Here is a 13,769-nt window from a genome sequence, read left to right as displayed (position 1 = left end):
AGTCCCCGATTAGTCAAAGTTCAGCTAGTTCAACTTTCAACGTGCGTTCAATGGTGGTGCGTGTTGAGCCCAAAACTGACCTAAAACTTGCATAGGGTTGCGTGAACGCGATAGTTTTGAATGTAGAAGCCCGAAACATGCATGTACACACGTTTACATAGACTACATTGGAGGTGGCCCTTTGAAAATGCGCTGCCGAGCCCAGTGTAAAACCTAGCTTAACAGTCACAGTCCCATTCACCAATTCACAAACTAGTGGCAGCTTGACGTCGATCCATAACCACCAGGTCTTGCCCAGGGACACTTCAACACATGGGCGGGCAAGGCAGAAACCAAACCTGTGATCTTCTAAACAGAGGCCGACCGCACCACCTCTGCACTATGACTGCTCTATAGTTTGTTTATAAACCTTCTGAGTAAAACTGTGTAAAAATGATTTAGTGCAAATCAATTTTTGGCATAAATAACAGTTTTGGGCAAAAATACCTTTCATATATCTAATGTGATGCTCTGTATCTGGAACCAAGTTGCATTGGAAACTATTTGAGGAGGAATATTCATCTGCCCCCACCTGCCTCAGGTCTTAGGAGGAAAGAAAAGAAGAGCTGTTGTCTCTTCAGAGGTTCTGTCAGCCAACTACTCCGCCTTTTGTAACTACAGGCAGCATTCCAATGAGACCTGTTTGTCGATTTTATCAGGTTTGCACTTTTAGGCATAAATATGTTAATCTACGTGATAAGGTAAAGCTGTAAAATGAGATCAAACACTTCAACGAGACAAAAGTAAAGCTTTGTCTTATCATTTATTTTTGTATTTAAACACATATTTGTGCATCTTAAAAAAAATGATGCAGTCCTTTTTCCCAAACCAAAAATACCTTGAAAGAATGTCAAAATAAATCAAAGTGATTGCCTATAAAAGCAGTCCATTAGAGCAAAGATAAAATCACGTCTGCAAATATCTGTCAGAACTGAAGGTTGAGAGTCAGTAAATGTTTCTGTGTCCTCCCTGTCATTACTCTTTGTGAAAGTGGTCTGTTTCACGTCTTTTTATAGCAGGCTAAATGCTAAACTGAGTTAAAATCGGATCCCTGACTCTACTAAAGTCCATGTTGTGTCTGGGCCACGCCAGTTCTCAGAATGGGAATCGGGAGCTGAACATCAACTTTAACCAAAACGAAGATTACAGAAACAAAGAAATCTTTCCGTTTTTGAGAAAACGTCAATTGTTTGTTGTATAAAAAATGAAAAATTTGATATAAAGAAAACACCAACCTTTCCTTTAAACATGATATTTTTTATGGCTTTAACCTCCGAGAGGATTCTTACCCGAGACATGACAAGACATTAACATGAATTTATTTATGATTTTATTGAATTTATTTATCTGTCTGTCCATCTAAACTCTTTTTAATTAATATCTCACTTACATTACTAACACGTTTCCCCACTGGGGTCAATTTGACCCCAGGGATATTTGCCTCCAGAAAATGTTTATATATAATTGTTAACCAAGTCTTTGTGTCAGGCACATGTTTATTTGTTGAATACATAAATAATCCCTTGATAATGAAACAGATCAGCGAGTTGACCTGTTCTCTAGCGCCACCATCAGAAAAAACGTTTAAATTAGAATTAATATATCTTGAAAGGTTTTCATACAAATTTTCTCAAATTTACTGACAACATTGATGGCCACAAGAGTTTGAACCCTATTGGTTTTGGTGATGATATGACCTTTGCTATAGCGCCACCATCGGGTCAAACATTCGGTTTTAGAGCTAGTGTATCTTGAATATCTTTCATCCAAATATTTTCTAATTTGGGGTGCAGAGTCATGACCCACAAAATGAAGCATATTGACTGATGTTGTTGATCCCCCCCCCCCTTCCCTTTTATAAACATATTCATTTTCCTATTTGTATCTTCTTTTTTTGTAACATATCTGTGGTGGGTAACTATAAAGTCTCACTCACCCCTCCTGTTTTGTTATCCGGGATTGGGACCAGCAGGTGTGAGTACAGTAGGTCAGACACACACACACACCTTCTTGCCCATGATGCGGGAAAGTTCCCATGAGAATATTGTTTCCCCCTTCCCTAATGTCACGTTAGCACCAGAAATGGAAAATTATGGTCCCTCTCCTTACTTCAACAACAAGGTAGACGAGCTGCTAAGAGTGTGTTCCACCAGACATGCAGTCAGTTGTTGAAGGCAAAGTCATCATTTGAGCTCTTCATAAAACCATCAATTGCAAATAGTTTACTCAAAAGGTTAAAAAAAAATGGTGCATACTTATGTAGCGCTTTCTACCTTCCTTGAAGGCCCAAAGCAATTTACAGTCAGTCTGCTGAATGGCACCAACTGGCACCAACCTTCCACCAGAGGCAAGTGGGGTTCAGTGTCCCACCCAAGGACACTTCGACACATAGGCGGGCAAGGCGGGAATCGAACCCACCCTCTTCTGAAACAAGGTCGACCACCCTACCATTGCACCACGGCCGCCATTGAGATGATCATTTAAGAGGGAAAGTGTAGTTGGAAAGACTTGGATTTGATCAACTCACAAGACTACATTGGCTTCCTCATTAGTTCACAAGTTCAAGTTGTTTCCCACATGCCCACACCACGAGAAGTATCAAAGGTAAATGGTAATGGTAAATGGCGTATACTTATATAGCGCTTTCTACCTTCTTTCGAAGGCCCAAAGCACTTTACAGTCACTGTCCCATTCACCCATGCACACACTCATTCACACACTGGCGGCGGCTCCGCTGCCGAACACTGGCGCCAACCTCCCACCAGAGGCAAGGTGGGGTTCAGTGTCTTGCCCAAGGACACCTCGACACATGAGGTGTGCAATCTTACGATCATGGGTCGACCGCCCTACCACTGCACCACGGCCGCCCAGGTCTCATGGGAATAGTTGTTTTCCCCACCCCCCTGTTATGTATCAACTCAAAAGTATCAACTCTGGACCTGCAGGTGTGGGGATGTTAGGTCACAAACACAGCAGACAAGTTTTACACAGCTAAAACAGCCTGGGGTCAAATTGACCCCAAAGGAACACTAATGTATGCGATATCTGTTTATTACATTGAAAAAAATATCATCATGATAATTTTATGCTTAATAAGTTGTCTCCATCAAATTAGGAAAAGTCATGAAATATGAAGTAAAAGCAAAGAAGTTAACTATTATTTTTTGAATGACAATTGGGGTCATATTGACCCCAAGCATAACAGGAGGGTTAAGAATGAAGTTAATTATCACCTCTTTAGCTTTACAAAACCTGCAATATTTCTTTAAAAACACTGTATTAACAGAGGCTGCTGGTGTGGAGTCCTCTCAGTTCTGAGTACAGTAACCTTCAGCAGTGAAGTGCAGGGCAGTTCAAAGAAGACTGATGACTTCACATGGAAGGAGACATAATCAATCATAAAGGGGAATATGGTTATTAATTAATCTTCAGGTACTACAAGTAGTAAAACTGGTAATTAATCAAAGTTTCTGCATGAATTAGTGTAATGCAAAAGAGAGAGCAGCCGGGTAGCTTTGCCTTTTAGCTTTTTTCACAAAAAACTGATCAAACAATCTGCAGCACTACGTTCTGAGGCCAGCAAGTACAGTTTCCAGTCTGCACAATTCACTGCACACAGATAAAAATATTGACACCAACATGTCTATTAAATCAAGCAGATTATTATCAACAGTGTTTAAATAGAATACAAAGCGCAAAAATGAATTAACAAATTGGAGGGATAGAGGCTGGACATTTAAATGACTGTTGTAAGGCTGCAGGTTTAATTGAAAACTAGTGAGCTAAATGTCGGTAGAGCATGAACAATAGAATAGCCCAGCAGACTCCAATAGACATGGCTGTGCCTAAAACAGTGAGATTAGGTATTTTGGTCATTATCAATTTTCCCTCAAAGTAAGTTTTTTTCAAAAGAAAAAAAAAAAAGACCATAGGTATTTAAAACAAAAATAAAGGTATGCAAGTAAGCGTAAAAAACTGATTAAAAATGGTAAATTTATAGATCATTATCTAAAAAAGAAAGTTGTGGCTATGAATTGTTCGTCTTAGAATTTAAAATGTTTGCAAAAAGTTGGATTTATATCAAAAAGTTTTTGGTTTTGGTTTTTTAATTTAGCCTAAAAATAGTATAAACATAATAAAAAGACCTCTGGATACACTTTTAAAATAGATCAAAAGAGGATCGGAGTGGGGCTTCAAAAAATATATAAATCTTTTTTTTAACTTGGCAAAAGTTATATCGACTTTACTGTGTGCTACATGTCTTGGAATTGCTTTAAACATTCAGAAGTCTTTTTTAAACTATTGCAACAAGAAGACCATGGCCCATAGTCTTACCCACTACCTCAGTGTTTTTCAACCTTTTTTGAGCCACGGCACACTTTAACCTCGACAAAAATCCCGCGGCACACCAGCATCCAAAAAAAAAAGATGAGCTTTAGCTAGTATTTTTGTTAGAACTGAGCAACTTTATCAGCAGAATTAAGAACAAGGAAGTGAAGACTTTAACCACTTCTGATTGGTCAGACTGATGACATGTGATTAAGCCTTCAAGAATGATTGGCGGAGACAGTTAAAGGGGCGGGACTTTTCCTTACACAGTTATAGCTGCCGCTAAATCGCGGTACCGTGATTCTTATCAAAATGTCTTTAATAGAATTAACACACACATTAACACAAATAAACACAAAGAAAAAGTAATTTTAAGATCTTTTATATTCCTAACTACTCAGTGTTTTATCAGGGCCTGTTTGGATGAACAAAGAGTTGATTTCCTGGAGATGGAAAATATTTTTAGATCAGTTAATGAGGGCAATTTCTCCAAGGCGCACTTGACCATCTCCCACGGCACACTAGTGTGCCGCGGCACACTGGTTGAAAAACACTGCACTACCTGGTGTGTTTTGGTGCACCAATTTCTGCCCCAATCACATATCCTGTTATTATTTCAACAATCCTTTTATACTTGTATGGTGTACAAGCTGATGTTTTGGGGCTTCCCTTGCAAGCATAATAATTCTCTGGAATTCTCGTTGTTCTTCTGCCATCATTGGATGCATTCTTTATAATTAATGAGAGGTTTTTAAAGTTCAAAATAGGGAATCAGCTCAGATTAAAAAACAGCATTTTCTTTCTTTCTTTTCTCTTTCATCATTGGGCTCCCATTGACTTGCATCCTTTAGTCCCATTACACATGTCAAAACACTTTATTTGTCCATCGCAACTTTCTTTCAGCAAAAAAGTCATAAAAAAAACAGAAAGCTCCTGTTCTGGTTGTTCCTGGGCTTTAAAATCCCTCAGAAATGAACACAACACAAAGAGGAATGTTTTGGGGCCTTGTTTTCTTTTGTTAGAAAAAATTGTCATGTTTAACATCTTTAAAAATTGGTTAAGTGCTGTTACAAAGACTAAAAATATATATTTGAAGACAGAAAAATATAATATATTTGTGCAAAACATGTTTTCAGCTGTTATTTTTCCTCACATGTTCAAACAATTTTCACATAACTTCCTATACAGTAAAAACCTCCTTCCTTGCTGTTAGAAAGCACAACATTATTCCACTAATTATGTTTCCTGATATAAAAAGAATGAAAATTTTACAACCACAACTCAATACAGAAAAAAGATGACTGAAGAAAGTATGCCGACACAACCCCATCTAACTCAGACAGCACTGCTCATTTTCTCATGACTTTTTAAAATGATATAAAATTTGTTATTATGTCACTTTTTTCATGTCTGAATGACTGTTTAATTGCATTTCTTTTCTATGTGAAAGCTCAGAATTCCTATTCATTCATATAATACCCATAGTTAGAGTGCAGTCAAGAGAAGCAGTCTTAGTCATTGTGAGTTATTTGTTTTGCTGTTATTTGAGTAGAAATTATTTTAAATATTGGAAAGAGTATGTTCATGTGAAATAATACACATCATCACTGAAGATGAAGAGGCTGGAAGCAAAAAAGTGGTTTCAAATAAATGTTATAAAGTCAGCAGCTTTCTTGGTCAAAAACATTTATTTGAGTTCACTTTCCTAAGTTTTTCATTGTTTTTTTTGTCTTGAAGTTGAGTCATGGTGTCTGGACTTAAGTAGAATCAGAATTCTTTTATTGTCACATGTACAGCTTTTACACTGACATACGAAATGTGTTCCAGTACAACCCGTACAAGATCAGGCATACAAAAAATACACACATACAGTTCAGAGTTGACTGAGGTGCAGCAGTGATACACACCGCGCACCTTGTTTAGGGTGGGTGTAGATGGGTTATGAATGGGGGGGGGGGCATTGGTGACAAAAAAAAAGTCGTATCTCACTGTGATACAATGTGCAGATACAAGAAAAAAACTACAACATTTAAACACAAATGCACATTTTCACACAAACAACACGGTACACGAGGTTCAGTGGGTGGGAGGGTGGGGTGTCCCCCTGTGATACACTCCGAGCGCAGAAGAGCGCTTCTCCAGGCAGTGCTCACTGGGGGGGGGGGGGGGTTAGTTGTCTATAGCAACTCAAAGTTTGAAACGCACTACTTTTCTTTTACTGGACATTCACGTTGTACTTAACCTTTTTATCACACAGCACAGGATCAAGTATCACTTAAAAACTTGCATAAAAATATTTCTGAAAGCATTCGGACCATTTTTGATTATTGAACATAACTGTAAACCGTAAGCTCCCCATTAGCTATTACAGTGACGTTACAGTGACATCTATTACAGCCTCACCTGTCATAATCATGATTAAATAGAAAAAGGTAAATTGAGTAAGTAGTGTAGCGACCCGGGGGCTAGCGCTGCCTTCAGCCCCAAAGGCTCATGGGAAGTGGGGAGCTTTAAGGTGAAACCTTGAGTCAGAGGGTTGTGTACTGAAGTGACCTCCATGCTGTTTGGGAGTGCTGGAATAAATGGACTAGATGCTCAAAAGGAAACTTTGCCTCTCTTCTTGTTTATTTCTGCTTAAGACTGACTGGGATCGTGCAGTGTATGGGACACGGTCAGCTGAAATAAACAAGAAGAGAGGCAAAGTCTCCTTTTGAGCATCTAGCAGTGGAGTGGAAACGCCAGGTGAGGCTCTGAAGCGCTATGCCTCATGTCTGACGGCAGGACTCAATGTTAACAGAGACGTGCGGTGAGAATGTTGCTGTAGGCCCGCAGAAAAGGCTTTAGGTGAGGCGAGCCTCGCCAGCAGGGGGCAGATGTGAGCTGAAAGCTGCTTTGTAGCTACACTGGTGCTGTAGAAACAAAACAGACAGGACTTCTTTATCCATCGAGAGGGAGAGACTCATTAAACTAAAGGAAAATAAAGAAGACTTTTCCAACAGATCGTGGAGCTTTTTGTGGATAAGGAGCAGCACACGGACTCATAAAGTAAGGAAAAACGTTTTCCAATTTTTGTTTTTTGAAAACAAAAATTCAGAATTTGAAGTTGGAAAAATACCAGAAATAGTTACTGAGGGTCAAAATGAAACGTGTGCTGAACACATCTGTATACTTTAATTTGTTTACAGTACATATGAATATTTTTTACAAAAGAAGAGTGTTCTATCCGTCTATAAAATAAATATTCTCTGTAGGACAAATATTTTCTTGTGTGTATTTTATATGCTGTTAGCTGCGGTTTGATGAATGGTGAAATATTCAGTTCGTGCAATTTTAAATCTCATTCCAGAGGAGTCAGTGCCTCACCAGCCATCAACCTCACCGCACGTCACTGGTCTATTTCCCTATCAAAACCAGCATTTATCAAGTCAATTACTGACTATGACTGTGAACACAAGCGTCCCAATCTATTAGGAACAAGTATACATTTCAAAAAATAAAGTATATCTGAAAACAGTCATAACAATATTGTAAGATTTTTATAATATAGGATCGATAGCGATACCCTCAAATTATGCAAATATCAGCCGATACCGATACTGGGACCGATAGATTGCCCATCCCTAATTTTACCATTCTTGTAAAGAATCTGCACAAGGTTTTGGGGTGGATCATAAACTTTTCTGAGAATGGCGCAAGCAGATGGATGATATCGAGAAGACTGCTGCAGAAGAAGGAGCAAACTATTTCCTGGTGGAAGTGCAAAGAAAGCAAGCGACGAATTAGAAGAAACAGTTTGAACATGGATTACTGAGCAAAGACAAAAAGGTGTCCATCTCCAGGCAAATGATCCGCATGACGGCGGAGAAAAATGAACCTGCAGGAGCCATCACCATTCTGTCTGTGATGGATTAACCGCCAGTCTCCAATAGATGTTTGTCTCTAATAAACACCAAGCTAGTTTTTTGGAATAAATGCCGGGCAGAAATAAAGCCAGAGACAGAGCCCCATAGATCGAGTCGTCTTACTTCCGAGTAGCAAAAAAGTTCATAACTCATATTTCATAATTAATTTGTTCTTTAGTGTCAAAAGTAATATATGATCATTTATATGGATATAGTTCACTCTGAAAGACTTAAGAAAAGCATGGTTCAGGCCCTTTAAAGGAAAACTTGTTGTTGAACTTGACTGTTTCCACGTTTTTACCTGATTATGGATGTATGGCAGTGGCAATTTCTTGCATAAACGGAGCTATACACTAGGGAGGTAAAACATATAGATCTGTATAAAAAAATGGATGAAGCACTGGAAATAAAAGCAGTATCTGTTGACAACCACAGATACAAACAAGAATTCATTAATAAAAACATATAAAATCAATTGGGATGTAAATAATCGGTTGACCCATAAAGGATAACCCCTATATGGGTGCCGGAGAGAAGCTGCTTTATCTTGAGGGGAGCGCAGGTGTGTCTTGCAGTTTTCGTGTGGCTCATAGGACCACCTTAAGGGGCGTCATGAAAATGGAACATCAATCAATGATCTTAAATTTTAAGCGGGCTACATACGTGTCCCATTCAGATTTGCCAATTTTTCACCCGAAGATACGAGATTTTCTTTTTTCTTGTCTTTGAATTTAGCGTAATTTTATCCATCCTGAAGTTATAATTTTCTTTTTGTCATTTTCTGATTTTCTTTTATCACAAAGTAAACCAGTAATCAGTAAAACATATTGGGTATGAAATCACCACAAAGTTGTGGTATGACTTAATCATAAATTTGGGGTTATCTGGTGCTAAGATTTCCATTTATTTTTACCTAAAGGTTAAATTTAACTTTCAGTGTAAAATATAAAATGCTAAAAATGAGAAGCAATTTGTAAATTATAGCAACGTTTAACTATAAAAACGACTAAGACAATTGAAAGAGAATACGTTTTTTTCACATTTTAGGGCTCCTTTGTTAATAGAAAAATCATTCCACAAAATAGATTGATTTTTAGGCGCTTTGATGATCATAGTTTAGCATTTGTTCATTTTTTTCTCCAAATAGCTCCTCAGTTTCCACATTTATCCTGATTTTACGTGACTCTGCAAGCAAAACAGGCTTTTCTGAGCCTACCACCACAAAAAGAATCAATCACTGATATCAGCATTTCTCAATGTATGGGTCTTGAGTACCGTCTACAGACCAAATGCTGACAGTAATCAATAATTTGCAATCATCAGGGATGGGAGGCACCCAGTGCAGCTTTCAGTAGCAAGAAATGGAGTGTAAACTCATCAAGAGGAGAAATCTCTAGGTGGAAAATATTCCATTGGAAAGTCACAAAGCTGTAGCAACTGATACCATCCTTGTGTGTTTTTTTTTTTCTAGAATTTCTTTAATTAAACTCTGACTAAATTTTGTTTACATGTTCTTCTTAATCTTCATTATCTTTTTCATCATCTAGTCTCCCTTGAACGTGTCTGTGTTAATCACCGTTTCGGTCACTCTCCAAAAATGGATTACTCCTCCACTTTGTTGCGAGAAATTAGTCATATTCCCCAAACAAAGTTTTGTGTGTAGCCTGATTAAAAGTTGAGCAGGTCGTCCAATGACTGAAAGGTCGACGGTTCGATCCCCCTTCTCCCCCCAGTCAATTGCTGTTGTGTCCTTGGGCAAGACACTCCACCCTCCCTGCCTCCAGTGTGGCTCCACTGGTGTGTGAATGCGCATGAATGTCCCGGTGATGGTCAGAGGGACCATAGGTTCAAACTGGCAGCCACGCCTCTGTCAGTCTGCCCCAGGGCAGCTGTGGCTACATTAGTAGTTACCATCACCAAGTATGACTAATGACTAATGACACATTGTAAGCGCTTTGAGCGTCTGGAAAAGTGCAGATAAATCTGATTAATCATTATTATTATTATTATCCAGCAGACTCTTCTTAAATGAGTGGCTAACCCAAAAGTAAAATGGGCAATTGGGTAGTAGGGGCACAAGATATGTAAGGGCCCTAGACCCTGGACACAATTTTCCGATTAACCCTTATGCTATCCTTTGACACCACCCTTACATTGACGTGTTCCCCCTTCCATGACAAAGGTGGATGAAGGTGAAGAGGATTTCATGTAATCCACGGACACCAGTGAGGTTCACAAATCATTGAAGAAAGAAGGTTCAGCGCACTGTCTAGTGGGTCTAGATGACCCAACTCCCAATGTTAAAGTGTCTAGGATAGCACAAGTGTTAATCACGCTGCTTTTCCTGAAGAGGTGCGATGGACTTGCAGGGCATCTACAGATGTAATGAATGAATGATGGAGATCACTTCAGATGATGTGGCCGCTGCAGCTTTAAGACAGTCAGTAGCACATACAGCCTTTTACTCTGAAAGAGTAAATAGTGTGCTTTGTAGTAAAAACGTTACCAATGCAAGGTGAGCAGGGGCAAAACCACTGACACCACACCTCCTCTGCATTCTGGGAGATGTATTATGGTGTGTCATGGCTGCCATTAATTGAACAAGCGCAACGATAACTGAGCGAGTGTATTCACAAACTGAGTGAGCGAACCTTACAACTCCACAACCGCAATTCTAACCAAGCGACCCTGCATTTTACAACTGCACGGTTGCAATCCCAACTAAGCAGAGCTCCTGCGCACTCAATGCACTCTTGCGCAGTCGATTGGTTTGCGAGCATTGTTCAGGGGGGGTTTTTGTCATTGGAGGCGGTGTTCAGGGGATTGCTTATCACTTGGGGACGGTAACCTTTCTGGTTGATTTGATTGGCCGAAATTAGCAAGTTAAACCCGGCGAGGGCAGCGGGGTGGGACTTTCATTTTTCAGAGGCTTTAATAGAAAAAACTGGCTGATGTAACGTGGATTAAAACGTTAACAAATGGCCAAGAACAAGGTAAGAAAGTGCAGCGGGTTTTTTTGTGCTGTAAGTTTTTCTCATGTGAAAATCACTTCATTAGGTAAATGTATGTACACTAGTTAGCCCGACTAACAATGCTCGGGCTAACTAACAATGGAGCAGCATCTCACCCATGTAGTATAAAATGAATCTTCGTTTTACTGATTAATTTTTAATTATTGGTTTTACATTTTGCTTCATTTATAATCATTTTGTATTTTTTTTGTATGTTTATACATTGTTGTTGTGGAGCAGGAAGTAGCAGAGATTGGAAAGTATGAGGTTAGGAAGTCTCTGAAAAGAATGAAGAGCGGAAAGGCCGTTGGTCCTGATGACGTACCTGTGGAGGTATGGAAGTGCTTAGGAGAGACAGCAGTGGAATTTCTAACGAGTTTGTTCAATAGGATTTTAGAGAGTGAGAAGATGCCGGAGGAGAAGCGTTCTGGTCCCGATCTTTAAGGAAAAGGGTGACACGCAGAACTGCAGCAACTATGGAGGAATAAAGTTGATGAGCCACACAATGAAGCTGTGGGAAAGAGTAGTGGAAGCCAGGCTTAGGAAGAAGGTGGAGATTTGTGAGCAGCAGTATGGTTTCATGCCCCATAAGAGCACCACTGATGCCATTTTTGCTTTGAGAATGTTGATGGAAAAGTACAGAGATGGTCAGAAGGAGCTGCATTGTGTGTTCGTATATTTAGAGAAGGCGTATGACAGGGTGCCGAAGGAGGAGCTGTGATACTGTATGAGGTCGTCTTGAGTGGCAGAGAAGTATGTCAGAGTAGTTCAGGACATGTATGAGAGAAGTATGACGGTGGTGAGATGTGCTGTAGGTCAGACAGAGGAGTTCAAGGTGGAGGTGGGACTACACCAAGGATCAGCTTTGAGTCCCTTTTTGTTTGCTATGCTGATGGACAGGCTGACAGACGAGGTAAGACAGGAATCTCCCTGGACAATGATGTTTGCGAATGACATTGTAATTTGCAGTGAGAGTAGAGAGCAGGTGGAGGAACAGCTAGAGAGGTGGAGGTTTGCTCTGGAAAGAAGAGGCATGAAGGTCAGTCGTAGTAAGACAGAATACATGTGTCTGAACGAGAGGGATCAAGGTAAAAGCGTTAGGCTACAGGGGGCTGAGGTGAAGAAGGTGCAGGAGTTTAAGTACTTGGGGTCAACAGTTCAGTGTGACTGGGAGTGTGGAAAAGAGGTGAAGAGGCGAGTGCAGGCAGGTTGGAGCGGTTGGAGGAAAGTGTCAGGAGTGTTGCGTGACAGAAGAGTGTCAGCAAGACTCAAAGGAAAGGTGTACAAGACAGAGGTGAGACCAGCTCTGCTCTATGGGTTAGAGACGGTAACAGTGAGACAGAGACAAGAGGCTGATATGGAGGTAGCGGAGATGAAGATGTTGAGGTTCTCCTTAGGAGTGACCAGGTTAGACAGGATAAGGAACGAGTCCATCAGAGGACGGCTCATGTTGCCTGTGTTAGCGACAAAGTCAGAGAAGCCAGACTGAGATGGTTTGGACATGTTCAGAGGAGGGATAGTGGATATATTGGTAGAAGGATGTTGGAGATGGAGCTGCCCGGCAGGAGGGCAAGAGGACGGCCAAAGAGGAGATATATGGATGTCTTAACAGAGGACATGAAGTTAGCTAATGTTAGGGTAGAAGATGTTCATGATAGAGTGAGGTGGAAAAGGATGATTCGCTGTGGTGACCCCTGATGGGAAAAGCTGAAAGAGAAAGAAGATACATACAGTTATATCTGCTTGCTTGTTAGTTACATAGGTGTCTTGCTTAACTTTTGATTTCTGTTCCCCCCCGATCATCTTCCTAGGTCTTACAGATCTGAAAGAGGTAAAGCTTATGTAATGAATGAAAATAGATCAACATTAGATCAACAACAGTCAAAGATGCATTAAGAAAGTTTTTATCAAAGGATATAAATTATGTAAAATGATACTCATTTAACATAACACAAAATGGTAGTTCCTGCTATACTATTTCACATTACTAAATGTAAAAAACATAGAAAGCACTGCTAGTGAGGATTTTCCATGGTTGCAGTTGTGAAAACGTTGACTCCCCTCTAAAGGCCGTGCCACACAGCCACTACGTACATTTAGGCATGGATGAAAATTGGTCATACGTGAAAATAAATGGAAAAAGAGAGAAAAGTTGTGGTCGTTAAGTGAAATTTTCACAGATGTATCACAGATGTATCACAAATGAACAACGTTAAAACCATGGAAAAAATACGAATAAACCACACAAAGAACACATAACGTAAAACACGTGCGTGTTTATTGTGTTGTTTATATGCAATTCATTAGTGATTTGTGTGTCAGTTATGTAATTTTAACGTGATATGTGCACTGTATATGTTATACATTGTTATACATTATACATTGTTATACATTGGTGGCATTTAGGTGAAGAGTCCGTTAGACATACGTGATATGGTCGTGGAAAGCCACAGATTTGCCTATGCATCTCGTAAAAATTTCGTAAAAA

At 39.7% G+C, this 13,769-nt stretch overlaps 1 protein-coding gene across 5 annotated transcripts in view; it reads right to left on the bottom strand.

The window, feature by feature from the left end:
• The window catches only part of zmat4a (zinc finger, matrin-type 4a), a 176,944-nt gene that overhangs the window by 156,753 nt on the left and 6,422 nt on the right, over positions 1–13,769 (bottom strand). The window lies entirely within an intron of this gene.

This window comes from Oryzias latipes, chromosome 9, assembly GCF_053564925.1.
Source record: "Oryzias latipes strain Hd-rR chromosome 9, Olatipes_Hd-rR_3.1".
NCBI classification, from domain to species: domain Eukaryota; kingdom Metazoa; phylum Chordata; class Actinopteri; order Beloniformes; family Adrianichthyidae; genus Oryzias; species Oryzias latipes.
Note: the sequence above shows the minus strand (reverse complement) of the source record. Positions and strands in the feature narration are given on the sequence as shown.